An 11,893-nucleotide genomic window follows, 5' to 3' on the forward strand; every position below is an offset into this window, starting at 1 on the left:
CCTCAAATGAAGACACTGATGATTGTTGTGTTCATAAGTGCTACTCTTTGGGTTGTCTTGGTAGTGACATCATCATCAGACACTAACACATGCAGAACAAGTACATTTCACCAGTTGTCCACCACTAGCTAAGTAAATAAAAGAATGGGGGTTTTGGAATAGATATTCAGCACTAACTGGTACTTTCTATTGATGAATTAGCTCTATCTGGAGGACAAAGGAGTTGCTCCAAGAAAGTTATTGGACTCTAATTGACCACTCATAGACTGCTGTGGGCATACATTGGGATGATGGTTGTCTATTCATGAAGCCATTCATTAATTACAATAGAGAAGACCACTGAAACTTTATCAAAAAGAAGGTGGAGTTGAGTGGAAATGACTGCATTCAGTATTTAAGATGGCACCTCTGTGTAAGGAACCACTTCCACAACACAGAAGATGCCAGAAGAAACTTCGGTACCATGGAGAAGATCATGAGTAAAGAAGGCTGCTTATTGTAAGACTTTGACGTTGGTCTATCTCAAGTATTGGCATTGGATTGATTTTAGTTAGTGCTAATCTATGGGGTTGTTTTTCTGAAAACTGAATCCCAGTATTTTATCTAAAGACTTAACAGTAACAGCTATTTTACGTTGTATTACTAGTTGGACAATACTAAAATGTGTTATAATTCATTCTAGATTGTGTCTCTGGATACATGATTGCTTCGGTAAGTCATTCATATTACTCACTTACCAGTGACTTGATTGTTGAATTCAGTAAGTGCTACTTGTTGGGGCAGTTGAACGTGACATTGCTACAGACTGCAAATGAAGATGGATGTCATTGTAATCACATTCAGATCACCTCAAATGGAGACACAGATGATTATTGTGTTCATAAGTGCTTCTCTTTGGGGTTGTCTTGGTAGTGAGTTCATCATCAGACATATCTCTGAACAAATGCAGAGACAGTCTATTTCACAATTCTTCCCAACACTAGTAACATGCATTTATCTGGCACCAGAACTACCCAAACACAAGCACTGACTTGAGTTATGTATGCAGTAAGTGCTTCTTGTTGGGGTAGTTTTGCTGACCTCTAAAGTCCAGGATTTCCTCCATAAAGAAATGTTTAAAAGGGATATTCTCCTTGGTTACTGGTTGAACAATGCTGAAATGTTTTCTAAGTCATTCCTATTACCCTAACTTTAGCATTGACTTGAATGTTGAATTCAGTAAGTGCTACTTGTTGAGGCAGTTGAACATGACAATGCTACAGACTAAATGAAGATGGATGTCATTGTAATCACATTCAGATCACCTCAAATGGAGACACTGATGATTATTGTGTTCATAAGTGCTACTCTTTGGGGTTGTCTTTGTAGTGAGTTCATCATCAGACATATCTCTGAACAAATGCAGAGACAGTCTATTTCACAAATCTTCCCAACATTAGTAAAATTAAATTATCTGACAGCAAAACTACCCAAACACAAGCACTGACTTGCGTCATGTATGCAGTAAGTGCTACTTGTTGGGGTAGTTTTGCTGACCTCTGAAGTCCAGGATTTCTCACTTACCAGTGACTTGATTGTTTAATTCAGTAAGTGCTACTTGTTGGGGTAGTTGAACATGACAATGCTACAGGCTAACTGAAGATGGATGTCATTGTAATCACATTCAGATCATCTCAAATGGAGACACTGTTTATTGTTGTGTTCATAAGTGCTTCTATTTGGGGTTGTCTTGGTTGTGAGTTCATCATCAAACATATCACTAAACAAATGCAGAGACAGGCTATTTCACAATACTTCCTAACACTAGTAAAATGCATTCATCTGGCACCAGAACTACCCAAACCCAAGCACTGACTTGCGTCATGTATGCAGTAAGTGCTACTTGTTGGGTAGTTTTGCTGACCTCTGAAGTCCAGGATTTCCTCCATAAAGAATGTTTAAAAGGGATTTTCTCCCTGGTTTCTGGTTAAACAATGCTGACATTTTTTCTAAGTCATTCCTATTACTCTAACTTTAGCATTGACTTGACTGTTGAATTCAGTAAGTGCTACTTGTTGGGGTAGTTGAACATGACAATGCTACAGACTGACTGAAGATGGATGTCATTGTAATCACATTCAGATCACCTCAAATGGAGACACTGATGATTATTGTGTTCATAATTCATTCTCTTTGGGGTTGTCTTGGTAGTGAGTTCATCATCAGACATATCACTGAACAAATGCAGAGACAGTCTATTTCACAATTCTTCCCAACACTAGTAAAATGAAATCATCTGGCACCAGAACTACCCAAACAATAAGCACTGACTTGAGTTGTGTATGCAGTAAGTGCTACTTGTTGGGGTAGTTTTGCTGACCTCTGAAGTCCAGGATTTCCTCCAAGAAGAAAGTTGTAAAAGGATATTCTTCCTGGTTACTGGTTGAACAATGCTAAAATGTTAGTACTATTACCCTAACTTTAGTATTGACTTGACTGTTGAATTCAGTAAGGCAAGGCAAGGCAGCTTTATTTGTATAGCACATTTCAGCAACAAGGCAATTCAAAGTGCTTTACACAAAATCAGTTAAACAGATAAAACACAAGTAAAAACAGTTAAAAATCACAAGCATTAAAAACCGGTAAAACACATGAATAGACAGTTAAAAACAAAGAGAAACATAAAACACAAGAATAAAATTTACAGTGCAGCATAAGAAATTTAAAGAAATGATTAGTCATTTAAAGAAAGGCAGCATCAAATAGAAAGGTCTTCAGCCTTGATTTAAAAGAACTGAGAGTAGCAGCGGATCTACAGGTTTCTGGGAGTTTATTCCAGATATGAGGAGCATAGAAACTGAAAGCTGCTTCACCCTGTTTAGTTCTGACTCTGGGGACAGAAAGCAGACCTGTCCCAGATGACCTGAGAGGTCTGGGTGGTTCATAGTGTAGTAGCAGATCAGCAATATATTTTGGACCTAAACCGTTAAGTGATTTATAAACTAGCAAGAGTACTTTGAAATCAATTCTTTGAGACACAGGAAGCCAGTGTAAAGACTTCAGAACTGGAGTGATGTGATCCAGTCTCTTGGTCTTAGTGAGGACTCGAGCAGCAGCGTTCTGAATCAGCTGCAGCTGTCTGATTGATTTTTTAGGGAGACCTGTAAAGACCCCGTTACAGTAGTCAAGTCTACTGAAGATAAAGGCATGGACAAGTTTTTCCAAATCCTGTTGACACATAAGTCCTTTAACCCTTGATATATTCTTAAGGTGATAGTAGGCTGACTTTGTAATTGTCTTAATGTGGCTGTTAAAGTTCAGGTCTGAGTCCATGACTACACCAAGATTTCTGGCTTTGTCTGTTGTTTTTAACATTGTTGTTTGAAGCTGAGCGCAGACTTTTAATCGTTCCTCTCTTGCTCCAAAACAACCACCTCAGTTTTTCCTTCATTTAATTTCAGAAAGTTCTGGCACATCCAGCCGTTAATTTGTTCGATGCACTTAGTCAGTTTTTGTATTGGACTATAGTCCCCTGGCGATAAGGTTATGTAAATTTGTGTGTCGTCCGCATAACTATGGTAACTTATTTTGTTTTTCTCCATAATCTGAGCCAGTGGAAGCATGTAGATGTTAACAGAAGAGGCCCCAGAATGGAGCCTTGCGGAACTCCGCACGTCATATTTGTACGCTCAGATGCATAATTACCTATAGACACAAAGTAATCCCTATTCTTTAGGTAGGATTCAAACCAGTTTAGTACTGAGCCAGAAAGGCCAACGCAGTTTCCAATCGGTCTAGTAGTATGTCATGGTCGACCGTGTCAAATGCAGCACTGAGATCAAGTAATACTAAGATTGAAATTTTGCCATTATCTGTGTTAAGGTGGATGTCATTAAAGACTTTGACAAGAGCCGTTTCAGTGCTGTGGTGTGGTCGGAAACCCGACTGAAAGGTATCAAAACTGTTGCTTAGTGACAAGAAATGGTTGAGTTGTTGAAAGACTACTTTTTCAATGATTTTACTTAAAAACGGAAGGTTTGATATTGGCCTATAGTTGCTCATTAGTGACTTGTCTAGGTTGTTCTTTTTTAAGAGTGGCTTGATTACTGCAGTTTTCAGGGCCTGTGGAAAGATACCTGAAAGAAGAGATGTGTTCACAATCTGTAGAAGATCAGAAGTCAAACAATTGGAAACATTTTTGAAAAGTCCCGTTGGTAGAACATCAAGGCAACAGGTCGAGGTTTTCAGATGTTGAATAATGTCCTCCAGGTTTGTATGGTTGATCGTGTGAAATTCTGTCATATTGGAACTATTTTTGCTTGAACACTGTGACAACACATATCCTGGACTTGATATGGAGGCACTGACTGTTTGTCTAATCTTTTGAATTTTGTCTTTGAAGAAGGAGGCAAAGTCATTGCAGGCCTTGGTAGATAAAAGTTCAGATGCTACTGGTACTGGAGGGTTTGTTAACCTATCAACAGTAGCAAACAAAGCACGGGAATTATTATTGTTTCTAGAGATAATATCAGAGAAAAAGGACCTTCTTGCATTCCTCAGTTCCAAATTATAAATGCGAAGTCTCTCTTTATAGGAGTTATAATGGACCAGGAGATTTGTTTTCGCCACCTTCGTTCAGCTTTCCTACACTCTCTTTTTTCTGTTCTCACCAGTAGGACATTTCTCCATGGAGATCTTTTCTTACCAGATACAACTTTGACCTTAGTGGGAGCAATGGCATCAATAACATTTGTAATTTTACAGTTGAAATTATCTACAAGCTCACTGACTGATAGCCCAGAGAGGGCTGGTGTGGAGGAGAAAAGCTGAATAAATGTGTCACTGGTGTTTTCAGTGATATACCGTTTTCTGATTATCTTTGTTTGGACACTTTTGGGCACAGAGATAGTGCCGTTAAAGAAAACACAGGAATGATCTGAGAGAGCAACGTCAGTCACCACAACCTTGGAAATGTTCAGACCCTTTGAGACAATCAAGTCCAGAGTGTGCCCCTTATTGTGGGTGGGCTCCGTCACATGCTGAGTCAGTCCATAGTTCTCAAAAACACAACACAGCTCTTTTGTCCCCCTGTCCTGGGGGCTGTCAACATGAATGTTAAAATCACCCGCAATGATTACACAATCAAAGTTAATGCAGATAATAGACAGCAGTTCAGTGAAGTCATCAATGAAGGTTGCACAATATTTAGGTGGCCTGTAGATATTTAGAAACATCGCTTGAGGGGAAGATCTTAATTGAAGAGCAACATATTCAAAAGAAACAAAATTTCCATAACATATTTGCGTACAGTGGAATGAGTCATTAAACAAAATGGCGACTCCACCTCCTTTCTTATTCACTCTATTCTCACTCATAAAACTGAAGTTAGGGGGAGCTGACTCGATGAGAACAGCAGCGCTGTTATTATGGTCTAACCAGGTTTCAGTTAAAAACATAAATCTAGATTGTGCTTAGTAATAAAATCATTGATTAAAAATGATTTTCCTGCCAAAGACCTGACGTTTAGTAAGGCTAGTGTTAGTGTGTTTTCATTTTTTGGGACAGGCTGTAGCTGACAAGGAATGGATGCTAAATTTGCTAAGTTGCAGTTAAGTGCTTATTCACCATTCTTTTCCTATTACCTATCACAACAGAAATTGAGGAAGAATTGAATCCACAGGGCCCGGGCTTGTCTTGAAAGAGTCATTAGTATCACTAGTCCTGCAGCCAAGGCCCGGCACATATCAGATAGTGCTTGCCAGATTTTGCACACAAGCGTCCTTATCAGTCTGGGGGGAAGGAGTTTTCTGACATCCTGGTAGTGGTGCTTGGCGTTTTACTTTTGCCCGGGGTTGAGCCATGGGGTAGGAAGGGGTGCATAATTGATGGGGAAATAAGGGAAAGGGTGTGTGGAGACATCAGTAGAGACAGCGATGAATCCTCAGAAGGTTCGGGGTTGGGAAGGTTTGAGGGGTGCTGGACGGGTGAAGAGGGGAGTGGAGGTTTCGTGTCTCTGCTCTCTGGTCTCCCATGGTCAAATCTTTGCACAGGCGGGGGCTGTGCTGGATCACTGCCGCACTTTGTTGTGTCTTCCTTTTGTTTTGTGACCTTGGCAGAGGGAGCAGATGTGTAGCGCAGAAAGTAAAGCAGATTAGAGGTGAACAGCTTTACTCCTGGCTTGTTAAGGGAAAGTCTATCTGCTTTAAAAAGATGTCTGCGCTCCCAGAAAATGTTTAAATTGTCAATGAACTTCAGAGAGTGGACGGTACATTCAGTTGAAAGCCATTTGTTTAGTCCAACAGTCGGCTGAATCTCTCATCTCCTCTTCTGACTGACGGTATAGGACCACTGATAAACACATTTGCGCTTAGGGGGGTGACTGTGTCAAGCAGTTCCCTAAAGTCCAGTTTCAGCAATTCAGACTGTTGCTTTACAACATCATTTGACCCTATATGCAGAATAATGTTCTTCACAGTTGGGTGTGCTGCCACGATATCTGGGATTTTTTGGGTCAAGTCAGACACCATGTCTTTGGGAAAACATAGTATTTTGGTGTTTTTACTGTTTTTAAATCTTTTACAGCAGAGTCACCCACAATCAGGGTTTGAGGCCCAGTTGTTAGCTTTTTACTTTTTGAATTGCTCTCAGTCCTTACCCTGCTGTGTGGTGATGAGACGCAGTCCCGGTCATCAGATGACTGTCCAGCGTCTTGCAGCAGAGGAGCAAATCTGTTATCCAGTTGCACACAAGGTTGTTGGGGGGGCATTTTGTTGCTTATTTTCCCTTTTGCAGCTGTCCACGGCTGTGTCCTACTAGGTACAGGGGTTGAAGAGGCGCTCTGCCCAGATGATAATGCAGGCCAGCCGGTCATATCACAAACCTCAGGGCGCTGTGCCCGGCCCGTTAGTCGTCCTCCCATTTCCCAGGAAAATGATTTACTCTTAGGCTTCGCACCAGACGAGTTCCAGGGAGGACCGCCACTTGTTGATTTATTACCAGTTCCACCCTCCTGTTTCTTTGTAGTCTTGTTGGTGCTAATTAGCCGTGTGTTAGCATACTTCTGTCCATTGTTATGGGTCCATGGTAAAGTGGTGTCATTTCCACAAGATCCGTTAACTTCCACGTTCACTTCTAGAAGGTGAACCTTGGTTTCCAGAAGTGCAATCTTCTGAAGGAGTTTGTAGTAGTCTTCTACGGAGAAAGGAGGCATCTTGCTGCTAATTAGCTTTAGCTACAATCACTGTAGGACAGGCTTGAGCTATTGGTAGGCCACGCTCACGCAGAAAAATTTTAAAATATGGCAATAGCCTACTATGTCTACAAAAAATGTATAGTCCAGTGTTTTTGAAGTGTCCAAGAGCCGCTGCTCATAGTTTCTCAGAGGAAAAGCACGATTATCAGCAAAAATATCAGCAAAAATATGCAAGCAGAAGCAGGAGCAAGCAGCAAAGCGTCTGCACTGTAAGAAGCAGGAAGCAGTAAGTGCTACTTGTTGGGGCAGTTGAACATGACAATGCTACAGACTGTAAATGAAGATGGATGTCATTGTTATCACATTCAGATCATCTCAAATGGAGACACTGATTTAATGGGTTCTAAGTGCTTCTCTTTGGGTTGTCTTGGTAGTGAGTTCATCACCAGACACTAACACATGCAGAACAAGTACTTTTCACCAGTTGTCCACCGCTAGCTAAATAAATAAAAGAATGGGGGTTTTGGAATAGATATTCAGCATTAAGTGGTACTTTCTATTGCTGAATGAGCTCTATCTGGAGGAAAAAGGAGTTGCCCCAAGAAAGTTATTGGACCACTCATAGACTGGTAATGGCATACATTGGGATGATGGTTGTCTATTCATGAAGCCATTCCTTCCTACAATAGACAACACCACTGAAACTTGATCAAAAAGAAGGGGAGTTGAGTGGAAATGACTGCATTCAGTATTTAAGATGGCAAATCTGTGTAAGGAACCACTTCCACTGCTTCTATATCACTACACAGAAGATGCCAGAAGAAACATCGGGACTATGGAGAAGATCATGAGCAACAAAGGTTGCTTACTGTAAGACTTTGACTTTGGTCTAACTCGAGTTTTGGCATTGGATTGATTTTAGTTAGTGCTAATCTATGGGGTTGTTTTTCTGACAACTGATTCCCAGTATTTTATCTTAAGACTTAACAGTAACAGCTATTTTACGTTGGTAATACTAGTTGGACAAAGCTGAAATCTGTTATAATTCATTCTAGATTGTGTCTCTTGATAAATGCTTGTTTTGGTAAGTCATTCTTATTACTCTAATTTCAGCATTGACTTAACTGTTGAATTCAGTAAGTGCTACTTGTTGGGGTAGTTGAACATGGCAATGCTAAAATCTAACTGAAGATGGATGTCATTGTAATCACATTCAGATCACCTCAAATGGAGACACTGATGATTATTGTGTTCATAAGTGCTTCTCTTTGGGGTTGTCTTGGTAGTGAGTTCATCATCTGTCATATATCTGAACACATGCAGAGACAGGCTATTTCACAATTCTTCCCAACATAGTAAATGCATTTATCTGGCACCAGAACTACCCAAGCAATAAGCACTGACTTGAGTTATGTATGCAGTAAGTGCTACTTGTTAGGGTAGTTTTGCTGACCTCTAAAGTCCAGGATTTCCTCCATAAAGAAATGTTTAAAAGGGATATTCTCCTTGGTTACTGGTTAAACAATGCTGAAATTTTTCTAAGTCATTCCTATTACTCTAACTTTAGCATTGACTTGAATGTTGAATTCAGTAAGTGCTACTTGTTGGGGCAGTTAAACATGACAATGCTACAGACTATAAATGAAGATGGATGTCATTGTTATCATATTCAGATCATCTCAAATGGAGACACTGATGATTATGTGTTCATAAGTGCTTCTCTTTGGGGTTGTCTTGGTAGTGAGTTCATCATCTGTCATATATCTGAACAAATGCAGAGACAGGCTATTTCACATACTTCCTAACACTAGTAAAATGCATTCATCTGGCACCAGAACTACCCAAACCCAAGCACTATACTACTACATACTATATGTCGAAATATTCCTAAAAATTCCTAAAAAGTCATAAAAAGTCATAGCATAGTATGTCGAAATATTCCTAAAAAGTCGTAGTGTAGTATGTCGTAACAAGTCCAGATTTATAAATCTTGTTGTAAAACAAGAAGAATCTAAAGTCCTCTGGAGAATGCGGGCGCTGATCCCACTACCTCTCGCATGCTAAGCAAGCGCTCTACCATTTGAGCTAAGTCCCCTTTTCAAATAAAGCCATAGTATGTCAAAAATTCATAAAAAGTCATAAAAGTTATAGTACAGTATGTCGAAAATTCATAAAAATTCATAAAAAAGTCATATTATAGTATATCAAAAAAATTCATAGCATAGTATGTTGAAAAAATTCATAGTATAGGATGTCAAAATATTCATAAAAAGTTATAGTATAATATGTCAAAAATTCATACAGCCATAGTATAGTATGACAAAATATTCATAAATGTCATAAAAGTCATAGTATAGTATGTCTAAATATTCATAGAAAGTCGTAGTGTAGTATGTCATAAAAAGTCCAAACTTGTAGTTCTTGTTGTAAAACAAGAAGAATCTAAAGTCCTCTGGAGAATGCGGCGTTGATCCCGCTACCTCTCGCATGCTAAGCAAGCGCTTTACCATTTGAGCTAATTCCTCTTTACATAAAAGCCATAGTATGTCAAAAACTCATAAAAAGTCATAAAAAGTTATAGTATAGTATGTTGAAAATTCTTAAAAATTCATAAAAATCATAGTATAGTGTGTCAAAAATTCATAAAAATTCATAAAAAGTCGTAGTATAGTATGTCAAAAAATTCATAGCATAGTATGTTGAAAACAATTCATAGTATAGGATGTCGAAATATTCATAAAAAGGTATAGTATAACATGTCAAAAAGTTATAGAAGTCATAGTATAGTATGACAAAATATTCATAAATTGTCATAAAAAGTCATAGTATACTATGTCTAAATATTCATAAAAAGTCGTAGTGTAGTATGTCATAAAAAGTCCAAATTTGTAGTTCTTGTAAAACAAGAAGAACCTACAGTCCTCTGGAGAATGCGGGCATTTATCCCACTACCTCCCGCATGCTAAGCAAGCGCTCTACCATTTGAGCTAATTCCCATTTTCAAAAAAGGCCGTAGTATGTTGAAAAAAGTCATAGTATAGCATGTAAAAAATTCTTAAAAGTATAGTATAGTATGACAAAAAATCATGACAGTCATAGTTTAGTATGACAAAAAATGAATAAAAGTCATACCTGATCTGTAATTAAGTAAGTTTTATCTTGAAGCTTTTGATTGTTCTTTAGGTTTTTATCTGCTTTAACTATTACCGGTAATGGCTCTTTACAGTGAATATGCAAAAGAAGATGTTCACAAGTTTAGACCAGGTAAATGGTAAATGCTCAGCCCATATTCAAAAACACCGAAACGTACTCACTTAATGCTATTACCAATTTTCTAATAATCAATGCCAGAGAAAATGTCAAAGTGTGATAACATATTTAATAAAGTATTGGCTTTTCCTTGCAAAGGTTTTTTCCCAATAACATTTACAAGCATACCGTTAGTTACGGTCCCTGTGTTTGTCATGATGTGGAAAGTTGACAATTGCAGGTAGTGTGGCCAAGTGTCTAAGGTGCTGGATTAAGGCTCCAGTCTCTCTGGAGGCGTGGGTTCAAATCCCTCCACTGCTATAGGCATATGGAAGCCAACCAGTGTGGTTACAGCTGTGTCATTTGGCCTGAACTGGGTGAAGTAAATAGAATCATCCATCAATCACTGGGATGGGTGTTGGGATTGCTCTTTTTAACCTGAGGTTCAACAATTGGTGAAAACTTCTTTCCAGCACTTTGGAGAAGAAAATCCACAGGAATTGTGATCTCCATATGGATCAAAGTATTTGTCATTATCATTTTGGCCATAACCTGCTACTAAAAGAGATTTTATCAAACCAGGTTGGGCAAGTAACCTTTCAGCTGACTTCTTGTAAAAAAGCAACTCAACTCAAAGAAAGCTACTGCAATGCTGGGAATCGAACCCAGGTCAACTGCTTGGAAGGTAGCTACGCTCACCACTTTACCACCATCACTTGGCAATACAATGTTTACTTCAAATCTTGTAATACATCTGGGCGTTGAGACTGAAAACGCTCTCTATCACTGAAAGTCCCTCCAGGGGGTCCTGTGTTATCACATTCACAAGAATAGGAAGTGTGTGTATATGTCCTATCTCCCTTCGATAGCTCAGTTGGTAAATGGAGGATTATAGAGGCATCAAGCTGAAATCCTTAGGTTGCTGGTTCAAATCCGGCTCGAAGGAGAAGGTTTTTTCCAGAGTTTCCCTTCAGGGATCAATCAAGAATTTCTGATTCTGATGTAGAGATGGACGGACGACCCAAAAGCATAATACTTCTTGCCAAGACATAACAAGAAACAAAAAAAACAGGCGGCGGAGATAGAGTTAAGCCCTGACAGAATAGAGAACTACAGACAAAAGATGTGAAATAGTGCCAAGTGTGACCAGAAGATTGGAATAAAACTAGAACTTTAAAGTACAAACTTTCTTCAAGAAATCTTTATTGTGCTCACATTGAACCTCATTTCTGAAACGTGCATACGACCTAAAACCGGCGTAGGACGGGCGTACGCCGATTCCTACGCAAAGTTCGGCATGTATGTGGAGTGCATAGGTCTCCACATACATGTTTTTATTAAGATTGAAGACCAAATTGTTAGTTTTTACGAAATCTTCCCAACATCGAAAGTGTTTCATAGCCTCGTTGGCGCAGTAGGCAGCGCGTCAGTCTCACAATCTGAAGGTCGTGAGTTCAACCCTCACACGGGGCA

General features: G+C 39.2%; 1 non-coding gene across 1 annotated transcript; it reads left to right on the plus strand.

Annotated features, from left to right (window-relative positions):
- The first annotated feature begins 11,820 nt into the window (after positions 1-11,820).
- Positions 11,821-11,893, plus strand: trnav-cac (transfer RNA valine (anticodon CAC)). The gene has a single exon. It is a non-coding gene; the product is annotated as a tRNA-Val (tRNA).

The sequence above is a fragment of the Etheostoma spectabile genome, unplaced genomic scaffold (genome assembly GCF_008692095.1).
Source record: "Etheostoma spectabile isolate EspeVRDwgs_2016 unplaced genomic scaffold, UIUC_Espe_1.0 scaffold00018899, whole genome shotgun sequence".
Lineage (NCBI taxonomy): Eukaryota > Metazoa > Chordata > Actinopteri > Perciformes > Percidae > Etheostoma > Etheostoma spectabile.